This window comes from Monodon monoceros, unplaced genomic scaffold, assembly GCF_005190385.1.
Source record: "Monodon monoceros isolate NGI ecotype Baffin Bay Population unplaced genomic scaffold, NGI_Narwhal_1 Super_Scaffold_11, whole genome shotgun sequence".
NCBI classification, from domain to species: Eukaryota; Metazoa; Chordata; class Mammalia; order Artiodactyla; family Monodontidae; genus Monodon; species Monodon monoceros.
In genome coordinates, this window is record NW_021703767.1 from 91,503,675 (window position 1) to 91,527,388 (window position 23,714).

The window sequence follows — 23,714 nt, forward strand, 5'->3', positions numbered from 1 at the left end:
GAACCACTGTTAAGCAAGCAATTCAAAATCCCCAATGTTAAAAATACAGTTCTGTAATGTTGCATATGTGGAAATATGCTGTCCTTATTTCATACGTTGCCAATCTTCATTCACACAGGAATCATGAATTTCCAAGAATTTAAGCCTATTAAGTAATCATTTCTGAATTGGAAATTTAATAAAATATTTTCATTTTACAAACTCACATTTTTTTACTATACCTCTGCATATCCTTCTTGATATGCCTTTTAAAAATAGTTAGCACAGGGAGATCAGCTTGGTGCTTTGCGATGACCTAGAGGGGTGGGATAGGGAGGATGGGAGGGAGGCTTCAGAGGGAGGGGATATGGGGACATGTGTATGCATGTGGCTGATTCACTTTAGTGTACAACAGAAACTAACACAGTATTGTGAAGCAATTATACTCCAATAAAGATCTATTTTAAAAAAGATATGTATCTTTAAAGAAAATACAAAAACAATCCCATTTTCCAAATATATCCAACCTCCCATATTAATCACTACCATGGTAAAAATGATTATCTTTTTACTACTTTGAAAAAGACACAATAGCTAGCAGAGGCTTCTATAAATGAAGTGGCATGTCATTGTCTTAGTCGTCTCAGACTGCCATACAAAATGCCACAAACTGGGTGGCTTTAATAACAGAAATTGATTCCTCACAGTTTTGGAGACGAGAAGTCTAAGAACATGGTGCCAGCAGGGCCTGTGCCTGGTGAGCGTGCTTTCCTTGGGTTGCAGACAACCACATTCTTGCTGTGTCCTCACATGGCCTTCCTTTGATTTGTGGTGCATGCAGGTGGAGAGAGGAAGAAGGAGAAAGAAAGAAAGCTCTCTGGTGTCTCTTTTAAGTCACTAATCCCATCATGAGGGTCCCACCCTCACTGTTTCATCTAAACCTAATGATCTTCCAAAGACGCCCTCTCCAAACTCCAAATACCATCACATTGGGAGTTAAGGCTTCAACTTACAATTTGGGGGTCGGGGGGGACAGAATTCAATCCATAGCAGTCACTTTGCTAGAACAGACAAAGGATGACCAATGGCTAGAAGAGGGGAAATGTAAACAACTCTAAACTTTCATACACACACACACATACACCTTTCAAGCTTGCCTTCTTAGCACTCCTAATGACCAGAGGTTGCATAGCTATTTAGTCCTTCAGAGTACTCCTACTTAATATAAAAAGCATGAACTTAGGATACAATACTTGTCTCTTGCCCCATAAATCAAAAGAATTAAAGTATAAATCTAAAAGTTCAAAACTAATTTAAAGATGATAAACGGGAAGGAAATTTTTAAAAATCGCACTGTAATTTAAACTTCCCCACTAATTTTAGAATAAAATCCTAAGGGAAAAAAGGAGATCAACAACATAGTTGTTAGAAATTTGTTAGAAAATTATTAGAAATACATACAAACACAAAAACACACATACAGATAGATACATAAATGTTAATTATACATCACAAGTCTTATATGCATGGAAAAGCTAACATCAGAGTACACACAAATAAATCTGCAAAAAGGCTTTCCATAATCTGGCTCAGTTTAATCTACAGTAGTATCCCATTCAAATTTTTTGCTCTAGCAAAACATGCCATACTGTTTTATGCCTCTACATTTTTTTATGGAGCTACATATGGACTACATAACTCCTACTTCTCCTGCAAAATGTAGTTTTTAAAAGATAAACACATTGCTTAGGGGGTAATTATTATTCTTAAGTATTTTATCCATAAGAAAATCACTAATAATGTATTGAAAATTGATTTCGAGTTAGAAATGTCAAATTATATTGAAGCAAAACAGAGCAAGTTAACAAAGGAAAAAGTAATAAATAAGAAAGCTAAAAGCATAGTAGAATTAATAAATAAATTCAGAAGCTTACTATTTGAAAAGAAGAAAATCACTAGTAAGCCAAATTTTTTTTAAAAAAGTAATAAGGTAGAAATATACAAAATGAATAAAAGATAACCACAGTCAGAATAAACTTAAAACAATCATAATGCTGCTAAACACCATGCAAGTAAATTTGAAAATCTAACTAAAATGGATAATTTTCTAAGACAATATAATTTGCCAAAATTGACCTCAGAAGAGACAGAAAATCTAAAGACTGATTTACATAGAAGAAATGGAGAAATCTGTCAATAGATAAATCCAAAAGCAGCAGTCTTCGATAGTTTCATGGGGAAATTTTTAAAATCTTTAAGATCAAAAATTTCAAGGCTTCTACAATCTCTCCAGAATATAGGGTAATGAAGAAAACATCCTGATCCAACAAAGATTGCATGTACACACACAGGAACCAAGTCAATGTCACTTATGAATATCAAAGGAAAATCCTAAATTCAGTATTATTAGCAAATAAAATCTGGGTGTACACAAAAATAGCATTATGTCATGACCAAGTGAGGTTTATTCCAAGAATTTAAGAATTTTCAATATTAGGAAGTCTATTAATAACTTTTTATAGCAAATTAATAGATTGCAGAAAAACATTTTATTCTCTTTGTATAAAAGACTGAAAAGCCATTTGTCAAAATTCAAATAACCATTTTGGATTAAAATACTCGATAAAATAAAACTGATGATAATTTACTTTATATGATATAATATATCTAGCTTAGCCCAAAAGCCACTGTCATGTTTAGTAGGACAACACTAGAAGCATTACCAACAAAATCAAAAACAAGGAAAAGCTCTCAGTCATCAGTATTACTTAACACTGTACTGGAAATATAAGCCAAAAAATTAAATTTAAAAAAATTATAAATAAATATTTTGGAAAGGAAGAGGTAAAACTATTACTAACTGCAGACAACATAAAAATATAATTGCGTACATAGAATATCCAAGAGAGTCACCCGGCTTCTGGCATACACAGTTGACTGCAATCAAACATACTTTGGGGAAAAAAGGTTTTGAGAGAGTTGCATCTGCTAAGAGACTGTGACTAGATGAGACATGTAAAAGACCACTAAGCTTCCAACTTCCTGTTGGGGGAAGCAGGCTAAGAAAGCTGCTCAGTCACCAATAAGTGAATACTTTCCAACACCTTCTTTATGTAACAAAGGAGGATAATGAAAATGAACGTCCTTCCAGAAAGTAAAGCCAAAACTTCAAAATCCATGGAGCACAAAAACTGGGGAGTTATACCCAAAGAGCAGAACCAGGACTTAACTTCAACTTAATTCAAGGTACTTTTCTTAATCTTCTAGGTAGTAGGCTGGCAAATATTTACCCAGGTGCATCTTAGAATTGCTAAGAACCTCTGACTGCTATATGATGCCCATTCTTTTCGTTTTCAAATGACAGTGATTTTTACCAAGGAAGACAGAATAAAAAACGGTATCTGTCTTTGCATATATATTCATACAGATGCATACGAAACTGATCACAGTAATGACTGCTTTAGCCTGGGTGGAAACTGGAAAGACTGAGAACAAGGTGGAAAGGAGACAAACTTTTCTCTGTACATCTTTTTTTTTTTTTTGTACATCTTTTAATATGTATAATTTTTGGAACTGTGGGAAGGCATTGGTATTCATAAAATAAAATGAAACATACTTTAAAATATGTCTTAGGACTTAGTGAATTACTGAAAAGGGGATTAAGAGATGTAATGCAATGATTCCTATGCTTCTGGTTTGATCAATTTAGTGCAATACACCAAGAGAGAAAATATATTGTCATCATATCTATGGGAAAGCAGACTAATTTTTAGATATGTTGAATACCAATCACATCCAAAGCTATTCACTGGTCTTAGAGTGACCAGTGATTCAGGTTTGCCTGACACTATTTAGGTTTCAGCATTAAAATTCCCACATCCTGGGAAACCCCTCCTCAGGGTGCAAAATATCCTGATTTTCAGAAATGGGTACAGAAGTTTAGAGGGAAAGTACAAAATACGTACAGCAGCCAAAAAATTTGAGCCTAAAAGTAGTACTCTATTTAACTTCAAATGGATATGGCATAGATGATTCACTTTCAGTAGTTACTGTCACTATTTTTTTTCTGACCACTGACGTTGTCAACTGATTTGTAGTTCATAATAATGAAATATCCATTGTTGCATGACTATGAGTGATGTTACTTACGTTTGCAAACTAAATGTATTGTAATTGTGAGCATTAACAGTCAACTTTCACTTTGCCTGTGGATTAACTATGTACTTTGTATTAAGGTAAAGCTAGTTTAATTTTAACATTGTGCATATTGTGACATTTTCCAAGACTTCAGATAATGAAATGCGAATTATTATAATGCCAGTGTCAGCATAATCCAGACAACTGTATTATTTTATTAACGGATAGAAAGACACATACAACTGGATTAGGGAGGAAAGTAACTAAGACAGAGCATTCTATACAAAAGGCAGAAAGGAATTGGGGATTGGGCATAGTGGAAAAGGAGATATGAAAGCACATAAGGAGTCTAAATTTTGCAGATTCTAGATTAAGCAAGCAAGTAAATCAATTAAACTTTTTTTTATCTCCCCCCAAAATACCAATGCTCAGTCAAAAATAGCTACTGTATTTTTCTGTGGGCACACCACAAGAATAAACACACATCCTACATTCACTTGATTATTCTGTCAACATGAATAAAGATACATTTCCTGATTCAGACGTTGCAACCATGTAGGCAAACAAAAGGAGAAATTTTGACAATTGATGTGTTGGCCTGTTGCAGCATAGACCTGATTTAGTCAGGCCTTATTAACAATCATACTTTTTACAGTACTGTATATCAAGTGATGCACTGAATCATATCAACAATGAAAAAAATTTTCCTCTAGCTCTTAGGTGATTTGATTTGGAAAAATGGAGTTTTAAATCATCTTCTTGAGGTTTATAAGAATATCATAAAACCACAGAGAAGATAAAGAATGGTAATACCTTGTCCAAATAAAAACTAGACTTTGCCCACTGTATTAGTTTTCTATTGCTGTCATAACAAATTACCACAAGCTTAATGGCATAAAACAACACAAATTTACTATCTTAAAGTTCTGGAGGTCAGGATTCTGAAATGACTCTCACTGGGTTAAAATCAAGGCATCAGGTCTAAAAATCAAGGTATTACCATGGTTTTACCTATTTAAACGCTTTAGGGGAGAATCTGTTTTCTTGATTTTTCCTGCTTCTAGAGGCCACCTCCATTCTTTGTCTGGTGGCTCCCTCATATCTTCAAAGCAACCAATGGCTGGTTGAATCTGTACATCACACCACTCTGACACTGACCCTTCTGCTTCCCTCTTCCACGTTTAAAGGTCCTGTGATTACACTGGGCCCACCTGGATATTCAAGGATAGTCTTCCTAACTTAAACATAGTTGATTAGCAAACTTAATTCTATCTGCTACCTTAATCTGATTTTGTTTTGTAACATAACATATTCAACAGATTTCAGGGATTAGGACGTGAACATCTTAATGAGGCCATTATTCTGCCTACCACACTCAGCTATCTACATTATTTGGCAGACAGTGTGAATGTAAATCTTGACAAATCCCAATCAGCCTATAAACTTCTGACCAAAGAAAACGCAAAGATATTACCAGCTAAGTATCTTGCATACCTTACACACATACACTACTGCTAAAAGGGGGTGTGTTTTACCTACCTGTGAAATTGAGTTTTTCATAACGAAAGGTTTTTTGATCATTTTGCAGTTTCCTTAATGTGCAGAAGTAGTTAATGAGATTTTGGACTTTACAGAAATGGAGAAATGTATCCTCCTTAGACATGAGCCTACAAATGGCTATCATTGTCACTGGCCACACACAAAGTGTTAAAATGTTATCCTGCCATAAATTCATTTCCAAAGTATGGGACAAGAATAATGATCTTCTCTAATTTGGAAATGTATTGAAGATGAGAATGAAGAGAGGGAAAAATAAATAATAAAACAAAAGAGACATTTATGGACTGTTTCTTTAAATCTGTCTGATGAACTCTGAGTGGCCATAAGGAATCTAGTGAAAAATGAACTGACTGCATATAAGTTGTTTGATATTCAGGCTGAGACAAACACTCACAGACTACTTCAAAACTCCAAAAAATATCAACAGAAAAGGAAAGCCAAGTTTAACGAGGACTTTTTCATTTTTTAACTAAAACTGTAATTTATTTGGAATCCATTTTTGTAAGTTCAAATTATCTCTGTACTTTAAAACCATTATCCCTGAGAAAGAGAGGTTTAACTTATGGTGCCATACAAAGTGCTCTAAAGTTTTTTGAAATGATGGCTATTTTCCACAGGGTTAGACTACACGGTAAATTTATAGAAGCAAAAGACCTGGTTGACAAACAGCTTGTCCACCAAAACAAGCCTGTAGATACAGAGTGGATACATAGATCTGGAATCTATTTCTAGCACGTTTAAACACTTGCTGCTGCAAGGAGTTAAAATCTTAAGTAATTAAATGATTCTGTTGAGAGGATATTTAGCTTGGTGCTATCACAATGGCCTGATACCAGGATTAGTACAAAGAGGGCTTGACAAGAGCAGAGCTTCAAATCAAAACCAGTTTTACATGTGACTATATTCAGTTTTACCAATACTACTTACAAGAAGAATGATGACCTAAAGCCTGCAGGCAGTTCAGAGAAGCATTATCAGAAAAGGAAAGAGAAAGAGTAAAAATCTCCTACTGTGTTATGAGACAGAAAGAAACATGCCATTGTTATTTTGTATTAAATGTAGGTAATTTGTGCTTACTTAGTCAGCTTGCTTTTAAATTCTCCTGTTATAATCTCAAATTTATTTATCTTAAAGATTCACAGTAATATAGCTTATAAAATTTAAATATCCAGTAAAAGTTCAAAAAATAAAATAAACTGCTATATCACAGGATAGAATGAAACATTATAAAAATATTGTTTTTATACGTACTATTTGTTTAATTAGTCCTGTTTATTACTGCTAATTGCCATTTTAACTATTCTGCAATTTTGTTTACTAGGAATTATGTAAGAAAAAGTAAAAAATAAGTAATATTATATAATTTCAAATAAATGCCTTTTTTCATATGTTAAAGTAATAACATGCATGCATATAATTACATTATGTGATGTTATGTTATGTTATATTTGTTTTTTTGGACTGGCATGGTATGACAAGATGGCTCTCTAAAAATCCGATCACTCTAATATTTGAATCTGAAGCCAAAGAGATTGATCTGGGCTGGAAATAAGTATTTGGGAGTTAAAAATATCACTCCCACCCTGTGCTACTTTTTACATGCTCACAGTACAATATCACACTACATTGTAATTATTTGTATCCCCACAAAACAGCAAACACTGTGAGGGAAAGTAGTATAGCATAATTACCCTTGTTCCTCTAGTGCCCAATAAAGTATCTGGCATATAAAAGGTTCAGCATAAATATTTGTATGAAATTGCCTTTGAAAAGTTTTTTGTTTTTTGGGGGGTTTTTTGTTTGTTTTTTTTGCAGCACACGGGCCTCTCACTGCTGTGGCCTCTCCCGTCGCGGAGCACAGGCTCCGGATGCGTAGGCTCAGCGGCCATGGCTCACGGGCCCAGGCGCTCCGCGACATGTGGGATCTTCCCAGACCGGGGCACGAACCCGTGTCCCCTGCATCGGCAGGCGGACTCTCAACCACTACGCCACCAGGGAAGCCCCTCTTTGAAAAGTTTTAAAGAACATTTTTAAAAATATTAACATGTTACCTCTGGAGAAAATATTTTATATGTAAAAGAGCAAAAGAATAAGAGAATGAGTTCTGCAGTAGTACTAACAACTTTTTACTTAAAAGGTGAACACTCAGCTTGGAAAAAAAATCAATTTTAGAAATAGTTCTCTTGGAAAGACAAATATAAAAAGATGTTTCAAGGACAAGAAAGCACTTCATATATACACAGGTATGAAATTCATACCATGTAAGTTAACGAGACACTTGTCAAATTTGCAAGGAAATGTTACAGATGTATTTCAGTTATATAAGGAAATGAAGCTACTTGTGTGAAGATAATTTTCAGTATCAAGTAGTAAATGAATTGCTGCCGAACTGATTAATATGGTTAAAAGTTGGTATCTTTGGGCTTCGCTGGTGGCGCAGTGGTTGAGAGTCCGCCTGCCGATGCAGGGGACGCGGGTTCATGACCCGGTCCGGGAAGATCCCACATGCCGCAGAGCGGCTGGGCCCGTGAGCCATGGCCGCTGAGCCTGCGCGTCTGGAGCCTGTGCTCTGCAATGGGAGAGGCCAAGTCAGTGAGAGGCCCGCGTACTGCAAAAAAAACAAAGTTGGTATCTTTGAAATTTATATGAAAAAGTATATGTAAAAAGCTTCAGAAAACTTATGAGATCAGGCAAGAGATATGTAACGATTTATCTGTATAAAGCTAAAGTTAATGAGTTGGGGCTCTTCCTCTTTAAAAAAATATCACTTAGCTCTTAATGACTGACCTTCATTCCCTATATGAATGCTGTTCTTTCATTTCCTTAGAATAGAAAGGAAATTATTTCAAAATTGTCTTCTGAGAGAAATACAACATTCTTAAAGAAAAAGTTTAAAAATTAATACAATTTTAGCTTTCAAGGACAAATTCTAAAAATACAAAAATTACCATTTCTACTGTAAATGGTACAATGAAATTCAAATATTTATTATGGTTAAATTACTTTATGCATTTTATATTAGGTAAGTGTATGATATAGCTCAAAACAAAAAAATATTTCAATGAATTTATTAAAATGTACTTTAAAGGCAATAGGCTATAAGTCTTCTCCTAACAAAGCTAATCTCATGCTGAGTAGATTAAATAAGAGAAAACATTGTTTAGATGAAATTACATTGGGGGTGTGGGAATACTTATGGACAGATTATAAAAAGTTCCTCAAGACTTTTGCCATCGGTGCTCTTCCTTATCTATCCCTCGCATGGAACTTAGAATATCAGGCAAGGGTCTATTTCAATCAGTTGGGTTAGAAATGCAGAGCCCCTGAGTGTTATAAGCTATTTATGATACTAGGCTTTATTTTTCCATTGAAATGCTGCTATTAGATCATTTAACTGCCCTATTTTTTTTTATTAGTCTTGTACCCTAAGGAAAGGCTGCCTCTTAAAGAAAATAAAATAGTCAATTCCAGAACAAATCACATTTATTAAACAGTTTAGTGAGAACCTCAAGAAAAAGAAAAATTGGGATAATTGCATCTGCTTCAGTTTAAAGAGACCCAGGAAGGGGTGGTAAACCTCAGGCAGCATAAAATGGCTTTAACTGACTCCAGCATCCAGCCGCTCACTAATACGTGATTTCTAATTACTTCTGTAGTTTGTCACTGTTCAGCACAATCAAATCTAATTGACCAGAAAATTTTAGTTAGATTGTACTCAACTATGGCTAAATTTTTACTGTTATTATTCTGGTTTCTTTGTGAACATCTCAACTTTACTGCATCATTAAACCTTAAATTAGATTTTGATAATAAGAATATTTCATAAAATTTTTCAAACAACTGCAATATTCACACAGGAGCTACGGTACTCTTAAATCCACTGTCATGTTTTTTTAATAACATTTAATTTAATTCATACCCATTCTTTCTGGGTTATTAAAAACAATGGCACTTTGATTTTAATTAAACAATTTGAAGGCCACGACTAACAAATGTCAAATGCTAAAGGTGAACTCATGTCATAACATGAGTTATAGCATGTTCCCTTTCATAGCATGAAGGGAATTCTAGTCTGAGGGTTCTTAGTTTCAGAATCACTGATGAGGTGTACATACAAGAAAGGTAGCAATTAACTACCTCAATTTAGAAGCTTGCATTACTTTATTTTCATGTTGAGAATCAGTGATCTAGCAATAGATTAGACATTTCTGTCATCAATTCTCTAAAATCTAGAAAAATAGTATAGAAATGATTGAGTTTGTTGTCTAAATGTCTACTTTGTCCGTAGACTCTGTGTGCAACTAAAGTATCGAAGATAAACATATATGAATTTATTCCTTGAATAGTATAAAGAGAATGCTTGCTCACACTGGTAATTTTTTTTTAAATGCCTCTATAAAACAAGACAATAAGATAACATCATTAGAAGCCTCCCTGTATAGTTTACCTTATATTATATCTGTTGACATTTTCACGTATATGCTTATTTTATTTTCCACAATATGTGGAGCCTTCAGAAGAAATCAAGTATGTTTGAAAAAAGAGCTGATACTTTTTGTTAATGTCAGATGTAATGGGTCAGTGAAGGAACAGGTCTAACCAGTTCTGATCAGTTTGAGCATTAACGTTCAAGTACTTCAGTTTTGACTTGCTTATCAAAGAAACGTACAGAAAATACATTACATGACAACATGGCTGGACTATAACATTTAATGTGAAAGTGTAACCTAGCAGGACCCTATGGGGCCTTCTGGGGACAGACTCCTCTCCCATATCCTCTACTATAGCTCCTCTCTGAAGAAACCAGATGATAGTATCTCATGCATATTTCCTGAGTTTTTCAGATAACCACCACCAAATGGAAGGAATTAACTACTTGATGATTAAGAAAACATAGCTCCCAGATCTTCTGTCGCCTAAGGTTTGATCATCATCAACCAATCAGAGAATTGTGCAAGAGCTGATCACGTACTCTGCGACCCACTCCCACCCCCACCTGGTCTTTAAAAATGCTTTGATGAAACCCTTCCAGGAGTTTGGGTTTTTTTTTAAGCATCAACCGCCCATTCTCCTTTCATGGCCCTGCAATAAACCTTTCTCTGCCTCAAATTCCAATGTTTCAGTTTGTTTGGCCTCACTGTGCATCAGGCACATGAACTTGCATTGGGTATCAAAAGCCTCTTAAAACATTATTTCAAAGTTATATATCTTAGGGCAGTAACAGTTTCTATTAACACGTGAAAAAATTATCTGAAAGCTCTAGCATACCTCACACAATACAGCCATTCTCAAATTGATCATATGTGAAGTACCTTGCATACTTCTACAAATGCACATGGTCATGAAATTAAAAACTATACAAGTAACAAAGAAAGAAGCAGCTACTGAGAGGGCCCAACTAAAGGCATAAGAATCCCAGGTCCTTCTAATTCTCCCTTTATCGCTGGGATAACACACATGGTTCCCCACAGTCATGAGTTCAATTTTCTTGTAGACATAAATTCTGATTTGAATTGTGCCAAAAAGAATAGATAAGACCCCCAGAGTATCTTGACTTGTCCCACTACCCATCTTCTACTAGGCTTGTAACCTAATTACCATTTGCATCTGATAAAATCTACTTATTTTCTCACCTAAAATACGGGTTTAAAAGGCAGTAAAATGTGATAAAAATAAATAAATATATGTCATGGCTGTAAAAAGGAAAAAAATTTTTTAAAAAGCAAAACTGATGGAGCTAGAAAATTACGTTAGAAAATATACTTATTTCAACTACAACTATCATTTTTCCGAATAAACTGTTTTAAAATATTAATTAAGATATTAATCAAAAGACACTAGAACTTTTAAGTACTGCTTAAAAAATAATAAAACTAGTCCCAAACAGGTGGTATGACTCTCCTTTACTTGTTCACATGATTTTTTAGTGCGAATACTCATTAAGAAAGAAGTTGCTAACTGGTAATTTATTGAATAGGTTTTATTCTTTGATTATGGTACTAGATTCAAAGTTCTAACTCTAGGTCACTTAAAGAAAAAAAAAACCCTCAGAGTAAAATATTAAACTGATGAATTATTTAAGTACTTTATGGTCAAAAAATCATCTTTCCCTCCAATTCTAATGTACAGTTCAAAGGGAGATTCAAACCAAAAACTATTTAATTTTATTTTACTTATTTATTTTTAATTACTTAAAAAGGAACACACACAGAGCTCAACAGATGCTAGGCAATATTGTGTTTTGCATAGTAAAAATATTTTACAAACATATATTGAGTTGGAAATGACCTTAGAATTTATTCAATCCAATAGCCAAGTCCAATCCTCCTCCTGCTTCCCCCTTCCTCACCCCACACAATTTACTTCTTTGTCCAGCTTTAAAATACTTGAACCTGAATGGCTTTAGAAGGGGCACAGCCTCTTTCCCCACAGCCTCACTGTTCCCTATTGTCTCACACCCAGCCACTCCATACACTTCATATATTATGTGTCTGACCTTCAAAGCTCAAGAATTTGCCACCCTTTCCTTGTTTAATCTAGCCCCTTCATTTCAAAACCGAGGGAAAACTCAGATGTGATTAAGTGATTCATCCAAGTTCCTCAGATATGATTAAGTGATCCATCCAAGTTCCTAAAGTATGTTGGTGGTCATGCTGGATCTGCTCACATTTCCTAGCACTTGGTTCTGTGCTGTATTGTAGCCTTTGCATCATACGTGCCATGTAAAGTTTTATACATAGTAAGCCTGAACCAGCATTTAAACATTGATTGCAGCTAGTGCTTTACAGAAAAAAGTATTTCAATCATATACTGGCATCATCTGTTCAAAATAGGAGTGTTTCCAGGAAGAACTATGAACTGTCTTTAAAACATGTCTTTTAACTCTAATGCCTACATGGAAGTTCACAGTCTATGTGTGGCCATATATAGACAGATGTTCCAAAAGGTCACTGGACCTGTATAAACTTGGAATAAATAAGAAAAGCAAAGCCTTGCTGTATCATGGCACAAACTGCATTGTTGTTATCATTTTAAAATAAAATAGTGGGTCAACTTAAACTTAAAAAAAATAGAGAAAAAGAGACTAATTTGATTACTTACAATAAAATTACAATTGTATAAAAAGCAATTGATACCACAAAGGCAACGAAACTGTACCAATTTCAACAGTCACACAGAAATTAAATTTAGGTAATGCTTTCCAAAAAAAAACTGGGCTCAATTCCATGAAGTAAAAGATGAACAGAAATTGGAATAATACGATTTTGCCACAGAATGATACTCACACTCTTCTCTTTTTTCAAAATTAACAGTTATTGGCACATTATAGAGGTATGCCAAATCACCTTATTAAAAGTTGATTCAACAGTAAAAGTCTTACATTCTAATTAAAGCAATTAGATCTTACTTCATTCGAATGATCCTAGTGCAACCAGAGGGTCTTTGCAGGTTACAGGACTCTGACAAGCTGAATCCAGGGCTCTTCATCCAGGTGCCTAACAGTTAAAGCTCATTTCCTGTTCATAAATCAAAAAACAGAGGTGATCAATTTAAATTGGGAGAGTTGTATTAGATAATTTATCAGTTGGCTCCTGAATTTTATTCTTTAGTTAATGCTTTTTAGAAGTTACATTATCATTTCTTTTTAGTGTAAGCAGCTTAAAATTCTTCATCCTTTTTTGGAAGTCAAGAATGTATAAAATGTAGACATTTTTTTAAAGCACAGTATTTTATTTCAAGGACAAATATATATACAAACACACTAATACTTTCCTCTCTTGATCTCATTTTCACGTGTGTACACCTTAATTTAGCTAGCCTAAGTGGGACACTTACCTTGTGCCATGCGCTACTAAACACTGTAAAAGATAAAGCAGAAAACACATAACTGGACACAGTGACTTGTGCTTTTTGGAACAAAGGATTAACCAAAGGAAGAAATATATAGTAGAAAGAACACATCTAGGACTGAAAGCCTGGTTCTTCTGTTGAATATCTGTGTGATCTGGGTAATTTCTGTTATTCTTTAAATATCAATTTAAATTTAGGATGAAAATAGGTAACTTGAACTATTGTGAGAATTGGAGACACTGTATATAATAACGTGCTTAGCATATTTCCTAACATGTACTAGTTCCTCAATAATTGACATTATGTAGTATTTTAGGACATTGGCAGTCCTTCCCTATTATTTTATATCTTCTAATGCCAAAATTGGTTATTCTACATTTTATATTTATGGACAGCGATATTAAGTAATAATGCCGAAATTATAGAACCACTTATTTTTTTACTTCCCCTCTTTAATTTTATATTTTTACCGTAGCATTGAGATATCTGAAAGTTACACTATGTTTTTATCTTCTTTTTAAAATTATTCACCCCCAGTAAGCTATTATTTTCTTCAATCAAGGTCAGCTTGCAGCACTGCATAAGCTTGTGACTAGGGAAAAAAATCTTGCCCCTCCATTAGGTTAGTTTACTTTCTCTTTGCTCTCCTAATCATTTCCACCTCATTTGAAAATTTCAAATCTCCCTGAAGCTTTATTTAACAGGAAATAATGTGTCATAAAGTACTCAACTACCAAAATACAGAGTAAAATAATATTTCTGCATTTTTTCTTAAATTCCTTCTGCTTTCAGAGAAAAATTACTTAAGGTATATCCCACAGATTCATACAATGTGGAAGCCCCATCCAACTCCCCTTTCTTTTCTCATAAATTTCAGAGCTTCTTGATAAGATAATATAAATCATTTAATGCAAAAATGATAAGCTTTCTGGAACCATCTATTATCAAATAAAGTCCTTGGTGCAAGACTAGTGACATACATCATCAGTACATACACATATACACACATACACATACAGGTCAGGACATTTTAGAATATCTCATTTGTGGGGAATAAAAGGGTTGTCAAATGTGGAAGACTGAAGGTCACTACTCAATTCTCAACTTTTATTTAAAGGGACCTCATGGGCAAGGGTGTGCAAGAAATCAGTCACTGTCTTAGGACCAATGTGGGCTTTGGCTATCCCTCGACATTGAAAATGAAGAAGAAGCCATAATAAAAATGGTAGAGGCATGCTCACAAAAAGTCAAGCTACAAATCAAAGGAAATCCAAGTCACATGGAACTTTCCTTCTAACCCTCTGTCAGCATCTAACTAGATAAAATGGCATACTGCCATCTGCATCCTTGCATTTAATTAAAAATTAAACTGTATAGAATGGGTTAGATAGCTGAAAAGTCATGTGTCATCCTGTCTAAAATAATGCCTTCAGTCAATCCCCCTTGCTTTTTCTAGCCCCAAATTCAGTATTATGTTTACTATGAAATGAACTCTAGTTTCATCTACTGAAATGCATTATTCAAGATGTGATTTTCTCACATTCTTAGGGAAACTTGCCTGAATTAGTTCCTTGTGGACCTTACAAATTTTACTTAAAGTCAGAATACTGGAATGAGAAGGAAGCTTGAAGATTCCCTCACTCAAGTACTCACACAAACACCTACCATCAGCTTCCACTAGACATTTTATTTGATAATAGACTCCATCCTGACCCTATATCCAATGTTTTGGGAATAAAATCTCAGAAATAAAAAGCCCCACTTATATATGGAGAATTGTTCTCTATACAGAGTCTATTTTTTAATGGTATACATTTGTATCAGAAAGACAAAATTGTACAACTCTGGAAATTGTCTTTAGTTCTGATGATGGCTTGATGAAAACATATTAATACACTAATTTTGGATTTTCTTAGTCACACTATATAAGAACAAATTAAAAACAAACAAAAGAGCCACCCAACACACACTATTTTCCAATCTAGCAAAGTTTCTGTGGAATTAATATAATATCATTAACAACCATTCTTTTATATGGTTATCATTTTACTAGTTTATGGAGGATGGCTTTTCCTAAAACAGCTTTCTTCAAGCCACTCTACTGATCAAGAACTAACAAAAATTCCCTGGCATCAATCACATTAATTTCACTTTCAGTTTAACATCCATTGAAAGCTCACCATGAGCCAAGCATATACTCTTCAAATACTGTATATGAATTTGGGATTTTTTAATATCTTGAGCCACATCTGAGATTCTTGAAGGCAAGGACTATGCCTTGGTTAGCTGTGCCCCCAGGACCTATCACTTTGCCAATATATAGAGTGTGCACAATAAGTGTTAGTTAAGTGGCATCTGTGACTCTCAACATTTCTAATCCTTTCCACATCACAGATCTCCTCACAGCCCGTTGGAAGAATACACTGAGTATTCACTCCACGTCTTTTCTCATGCTGACCTTCCTTTCTAAGACATTTATTTTGCTCTCTTTTGCCTAGTTTCTACTCATTCTCCAAGATTCACCTATATCATGAAATCTATTCTAGTCTAGGCATTTAATGTCTCTCTAATATTTTTCAAGATTATACCACACTGAACTCTAATATTTTGAAGAAGAGTTGGAAAATCAGATTTATACTTTTTATATATCCCACACAGCTCCTAGCTCAAAGTTTGGCACATAGTTGCTAACTAGTACAGAGGATACAGATGATTTGTGAGCTGGGAAAGATACAAGTCCCTTGTTAATGAATTAGATCAGGGATTGGGAAACTATAGGCCAGGAGCCAAATATATCCTGCTATCTGTTTTTATAAATAAAATTTTATTGGAACACAGCCACATGCATTCATCTATGCATTGTCTATGGCTGCTTTCCTGCTATAACAGCAGAACGGAGTAGTTGTGACAGAGACTGTCTGGCCCATAAGCCTATAATATTTATTATCTGGTCCGTCACAGAATAAGTATGCCAATCAGTGTATTAGCTCAGTAGTTCTCCAGTGTGGGCCCAAGATCTGGGCCATTCACAGCCTTAAGTACTGTGGTTATACAACACTCTATAAGCCAGTTCTTAAAGGGTGGTCCCTGAACTGGCAGTACCGGCATCATCAGGGAACTTTCTAGAAGTGCAAAATCTCAGACCCCATCCCAGACTACAGATCAGAAACTCTGGAGATGGGGGCCAGTAATCTGTGTTTTTACTACCCCTTCAAGTGATTCGAATGCACACTAAAATTTGAGGACTACTAGGTTAGATAGAGAAAGGAGCATTTATTAACACCTGGCCATAATGACGTGGCCTGGCTATGGCAGATCCTGTTTCTCCAGCTGCTACTAGTGTATACAGAGCTTTTAAGTGATTAAAAGACATCAATTAGGTTTCATCTGCCCTGAAATGAAACACCTTGGGTTTACTCTGAAAGAACACTAGGGAACAGGATTACCTTGATGTGGGAATTGCTACAGCACTTTCAGTAAATGCTAATACAGCCACCAGCTGTATATCCAAAGGAAAGACAATATACCAAGTGCCAAAGTATAAAATCTATCCCAAAATAGATTGAAATATCAAAGCAATATAGCAGATAAGCTCCAGGTTTTATAGGTCTGCCAGTCAAGACAAACCTTTGCACAGTGATTCTCAGCAGGGATACAGGAGAAGCGGACTACAGCTCAGTTTGAAACTCTGCTAATCAAGGATTTGTTCCAACATGCATATCCCCAGTGCTAAATCTCCAATGTGGCCAGATAGCACTTTCCATGATAGTGTGTGGTTAGAAATAAGAAATAATCACTACCAAGCCTTGTGGAAGGCAGTAACTAGCTAGCATTCCCTCTGGGAAAAAAAAAATATATAATTGCATTATATAATATATACAATTTTCATGAACTAATATTTGTTTAAATTTACAGTAAATCCCCCTTCTTCATTGTTTCTCTTTAAAATACAGATTAGCACCAGCAGCTATGGCTATGATATGACAGGGTTATAATCTATAAAAAATAATGGCAAAATATTGATGAGATAAGCATGATAAAGTTACTTTTTTCTGGAAAGACCTTGCCTCGGTGTATTATATTTAATGCTGAAAGCCCAGCAGCTATATCAGGAAACAACAATAAAATTATTTAACCTATTGAAGAGTCTACACAGAGGTTAAAAGAAACATATGTCAATCAATAAAAATAAACTATTGATTGACAGCCTCTAGAAAGTTCACATTATTTCCTAGTCATAAAAAATCATTATGTTTCCATGCAACAGTATAACAATTATTCCTCTTTTGAAAAATGGCACATAGATGCTATATGCCTAAAATCTGTGTAAACATTTTGTTCAATATCTATTTAAGAGTGTTTTTATTTTGACACATATCTATAGAAAATAGGAAAAGCATTCCAATCTTCTGTGTAATAGAAAATTGGGAAATATGAGCCTGGATTTCACACCTATGAATTTAGTAAATGATTGATGACAGTTCTGATGATCCGTTAGAATTCTGATTCAAAGACTTAAATTCACATTTAAATCAAGGATTAACAAATACATGATTTGGTACTCTTATGTTTAACTCAGCCCAAATTCAGAAAAGAAGAATATACAATTTATCCCTCTATATAGGAACTACCAGCCCATGTAAAGACTAAAACTATGCTTCATTCAGAAACAATTCACAGTGGGGAGACATAATACCTACCTAGAAGGACAGTGATTGGCAACCAGCATGAAACAAGGCGGTGGCAGTGTAGGTCACAGGAAGTAATTAGGAGTAATGCTCTAAAATTTTAAGGAGTGAAAAATTAGGCTAAATGTTAGAAACCTTTCACAGAAAGTCCGTTAGCCTCTAGAATCAACCTCCAGCTGAAGCTTCTTCAATTGCGTCATTTAAAATTAGACAAGAGCCTGTTTTGCCAAAATACCATAGGGAATTATTCATAGGGAATGACTAGTAAGATGTATTAAATGAACTATTTTTTTTCTTTTACTCTTAAGTTAGATCTTTTGCATATCTAACTGTCATGATTCCACACACATTAAAAAAATAGTGAGAAGATGAAAATCCTCTGAAGGTTATTCTTACTATTATACGACATTAATTCATATTGTTGCTTTTTTTTTTCCAAAACAAGAGGAAGATGGGATAAAAGAAATAATTAAGAGATAAAAACTACCCTTGAACAGTTCACTCAAAATACTAAATTCAAGGAAAAGGTCTCTTAAAAGATAGTACATTCATTAAAAAAATTTGCATACTTAAAACCATATTTAATTACTAGCAAGACATAACACAGAGTTGGTAATCAATAAATACTAAATGAATAAGCAAATACCTCCCCCCTGGAGATTGTTTTTACTAGGGTTTATGTCCTTAAGATGTACGCTTATTAAAAATCAGTCAGTTCCTTTATAAGATTGATTAAGGAAATAAGTGGTTATTTTCCCCCAAGTTAAAAGAAACCTGACCCTTCCTTTCCAGACCACTTGTCAGTAAATGGATGGTTTCTTAGCCTTAGGTCTCCAGGCTTTGTGCTGTATGTCAAGTTCTTGATCCAAGCAAGGTAGCCCAAAAAGTTATCAGTAAAACACTAGGCTACTTTGTCTTTCTGCATTTCATAATTACAATGTCACCATTCCTGCCAGCTATTCATAAATATAAATTCATATCTGTGGCTTCAGAGATATTGCTGCGTGATCAGTTAACCCAAAAAGATTACAGATGTAAGTTACAAGTCAATCTCTCTGTGTTTCAATTCCAGCTAAACCATGAACTCTGTGACCGTGGGCAAGTTACTTAACCTTTAGGTTTATTTCCTCACCTGTAAAGTGAGAAAATTATATTAGTGATATCATCTCATAAGGTTATATTAAGGATTAAAAATCAGATAATTCATGAAAAATGATTTCAAGTGCCCTGGAGAGAGACTATCTGGGTTCAAATCCTAGCCCTGATATTTATTAGCTGTTTGTACTGGTGCACCTTCCTTAGCCTCACTGTGCTTTATAAGTGCATAGAAAAAGACCAGCTATTGTTATTTAAGTAGCTTTGATCTCCAGGATGCAGCAGTGAGTGGTGGTGAGAAGTGAGATCTTAATTCCCTTCCCAGAAATTAAACCTGGGTAGCCTGGATGAAAACCAGGAATCCTGGCCACCACACCCCCTGGCTCTTGCCACCAGTGAAAAATGCATTTCTCATGGAGGCAAAACTGTAAAAACAGGTACAAAGTTTATTATTAGAGTCACAGTACAACAGGTGGGAGAGCACACAGAGAAACAGTTTGTTTAGTTAAGATAGAAGCAAGGCAGAGATGCACACCGGGGAGAGAAAGGGTGTCGGTGTCCTCCCTAATGAGGAGTGCAGTAAAGAGGCGGTTAAGTCATTTATATAGGGCAGCTCTTCTGGGTCTTTGTTTACCTTGGGCCAATTATCTGTTTTCTTTTTCCACAACTGACCTGCCCTAGGACTGTCACCAACATGCATGCACAACTTTTTCCAAGATGCATTTCAGCCCAGAGGCCTATGGGATGGCCTTAGCATCACATATTATGGGGTGTTGCCCCCTCTGTTTTGACCCCCAAGGAGGCTTTCTGCACATGTGCAATGTTTCCCTTGCCCCAAGGATGGGAAGTGTGTGACCTGTTGATCCTTTTATGGCACTCTGTCCCTACCATAAAAATGCCCAATGATCGGTTATTTACCCTATTCCTGTTGCTGGTTTTTATATCAAGGTGCAGATCTTGGAATATAGACAGGAGTCTGGTCATAAATATGTAGTCTAGAGACCATTTGTCTCTTGCCTCAGGAAATGTAAACAGGGGGCTGGTAATGAATGTCCAGCCTGGAGCCCATCTTCTTCTTATCCCAGGAAGTGTGAACAGGAGGCCAGTTGTAAACGTCTAGCCTGGAACCCACTTATCTCCTACCTCAGCTTTATTGGGGTATAGTTTATACATCTAATGTGTGTAATTCAGTGATTTGTAGTAAATTTATACAATAAGTTAACCATCACCATAACCCAGTTTTAGAATACTTCTTTACCCCCCACCAAAATTTTCCTTATGCCCATTTGTACTTAATCCCCACTTCCAATCCCAGCCTCAGGCAACCACTGATTGGCTTTTTGTCTCTATGGATTGTGATACTGTAATCATACAACATGTGGCCTTTGTTTTCTGGGTGTCTTTTACTTAACATAATAGTTTTAAGGTTCATCATAGTATGTGTCAGTACTCTATTCCTTTTTATTGCCAAATAATATTCCACTGTATAGATGTACCTGCTATTACAGATAGATAGATGATAGATAGATAGATAGATAGATAGCTATAGATACAGACAGATATAGATATCTCATCATCATCCTGTAATAATGAAAGATCTAAAGATTATTTCCTCTTTCCCTGCCAGGCTGGTCTCTAAGATTATGTTTGATTTTAGGACAATCTTTCACTGTTAGACAAATAGGAGTCTTTGGGGTTTCATCTGTTTCCCTGTCAATTAAGATTATGACTAGACTAGTGAAAATAAATTGAGTACATTTCCAGACTGTCAATATATTTCATGATGTATATCTTTTTTTTTTGCCATTCCTTCCAACTATCACTGCCATTGCAAATGTGTGACTAACCATTCCCTTTAAAGGCCTGTGACAAGTCATTATTCCCTGTTGTTTCTCGTGGCTCCTTGGAACCAATAAATATGTGAATAATAATGAAAGCAAGTATTCTGGGAAGAGGGGGATAGCAGGGATTCTAGGACCTGAAAAACAGTGAGTATGGATGATCATCTACGCTGAGTATGTAGAGAGTAAAGAGCCAATGATGGGATTCTAAGGAACTTCAAATTTTAAAAGATGATAAGAGGAAGATCCATGAGGGAGGCATGTAAAAAAAATGGGAATAATATCAGAAGAAAATAGGGTCACAGGTGCAAAGGAATGAGGAGTCTCAACAATATGCAAAGGTTTAGACAACACAGAGCTCAAGTAAGATCAGCACTTGGATCACCTCCAACTATCTCCAAGGCAGGAGTATGCTTGAGACCATCTGAGGCAGGTGATGTAAATGAATGAAGTATCTGGACATAAAGCATTAAAGAGTTACAAGGATTGTGGGGTGGTGGGGAGCAGCAACATTTACTCAGCTCCCACAGATTGTTGCCATGTGAGGTAATAAGCCCAGGAATGTCAGGTCTTCTTCAAGTATGCCCAAAATAAATGTGGGGAATGTCTCAATTTTTAAATGTTTTTCACAAACAAATTTTTAAAAACACACTGTGTATAAAAATAATCATACAACATGACCAAGTGGAAGTTATTTCAGATACACAAGGCTGGTTCAACATTTAAAAACCAGTCAATGCAATCCATCACATCAACAGTCTAGGAAGAAAAATTACATGATCATATCAATAGATACAGAAAAAGTATTCGACAAAATTCAACACTTATTCATGATAAATCTCTCAGCAAACTAAAAATAGATGGGAACCTCTTCAATTTGATAAAGAACATCTAAAAAATCCTACAGCTAACATTATACTTAATGGTGAGAAACTAGATGCTTTCCTGTTATGATTAAGATCAAGACAAGGGGCTTCCCTGGTGGCACAGTTGTTGAGAGTCCGCCTGCCGATGCAGAGGACATGGGTTTGTGCCCCGGTCCGGGAAGATCCCACATGCAGCGGAGCGGCTGGGCCCGTGAGCCATGGCCGCTGAACCTGCGCATCCAGAGCCTGTGCTCCACAACGGGAGAGGCCACAACAGTGAGAGGCCCGCATACCACAAAAAGAAAAAAAAAAAAAAAAAGAACAAGACAAGGATGTCCCCTCTTACTACTCCTTTTCAACATCATACTGGAAGTCCTAGATAATACAATGAGAAAGGAAAAGAACAGGTATAACAAGTATAACACAGATGATATGATTGTCTATGTAGAAAATCTGAAAAAAATCAACCAAAAACTCCTGGAACTAATAAGCAACTACAGAAAATTTGATATACAAGGTGAACATAGAAAAGTCAATTGCTTTCCTATATACCAGCAATGAACATGAGGAATTTGGAATTAACACAATACTATTTACATTAGTACCCCCCCAAAATTAAAGATTTATGTATAAATTTAACAAAACATATACAAGATCTATATTAGGACAACTATAATACTCTGATGAGCAAAATAAAAGAACTAAATAAATAGAGATATTCCATGTTCATGGATAGGAGATTTAATATTGTCAAAATGTCAGTTCTTTCCAACTTGATCTATAGATTTAGTGCAATCCTAATCAAAATCCCAGCAAGTTATTGTATGGATATAGACAAATTGATTAGAATAAAGTTCATATGGAAAGGCAAAAGATAGAGAAAAGCCAACATAATATTAAAGAAGAACAAAGTCTGAGGACTGATGCTACCTGACTTCAAGACTACAATAAAACTATAGTAATTAAGACAGTGTGTTTTTGGTGAAAGAACAGACAAATAGATCAATAGAACAAAATAAAGAGCCCAGAAATAGATTCACACAAACATAGTCAACTGATCTTTGACAAAGTAGCAGAGGCAATTCAATTGAGAAATGATAGCCTTTTTGAAAATAGTGTTGGGACAATCAGTCACATGAAAAAAAAAATCTAGATACAAAATTTACAACCTTCACAAAAATTAACTCAAACAAATCGTAGACCTAAATATAAAATGCAAAACTATAAAACTCCTAGAACATAACACAGGAGAAAATCTAGATGACCTTGGGTTTGGCAGTGACTTTTAGATACAACACTAAAAGCATGGTCCATGAAAGAAGATTCAATAAGTTGGACTTCATTAAATTAAAAATCTTCTACTTTGCAAAAGTCACTGTCAAGAGAATGAAAAGACAGCCACATAAAGGACTGTTATCCAAAATATACAAAGAATCCTTAAAACTCCATAATAAGAAAATGAATGGCCCAACTAAAAAACTGGGCAAAAGATCTGAACAGACATCCCCCCAATAGAAGTTTTACAAGTGGTAACAAGCATAAGAAAAGATGTGCAACATCATATGTCATTAGGGGATTGCAAATTAAAACAACAATGAGATACCACTACACACCTATTAGAATGACTAAAATCTAAAACACCAACAATACTAATGAAGATGTGGAGCAACGGGAATTTTCATTAATTGTTGGTGGGA

The 23,714-nt window shown here is 35.1% G+C and overlaps 1 protein-coding gene across 1 annotated transcript in view; it reads right to left on the reverse strand.

The window, feature by feature from the left end:
- NAALADL2 (N-acetylated alpha-linked acidic dipeptidase like 2) overlaps positions 1-23,714 on the reverse strand; it is a 1,153,076-nt gene that overhangs the window by 1,097,390 nt on the left and 31,972 nt on the right. Inside the window, exons 2-3 of the mRNA XM_029214633.1 lie at positions 18,228-18,307; positions 13,085-13,193 (exon numbers count right to left, since the gene is read on the reverse strand). The gene's annotated coding sequence lies outside the window, so the exon portion shown is untranslated. The remainder of the gene's footprint in view (positions 1-13,084; positions 13,194-18,227; positions 18,308-23,714) is intronic.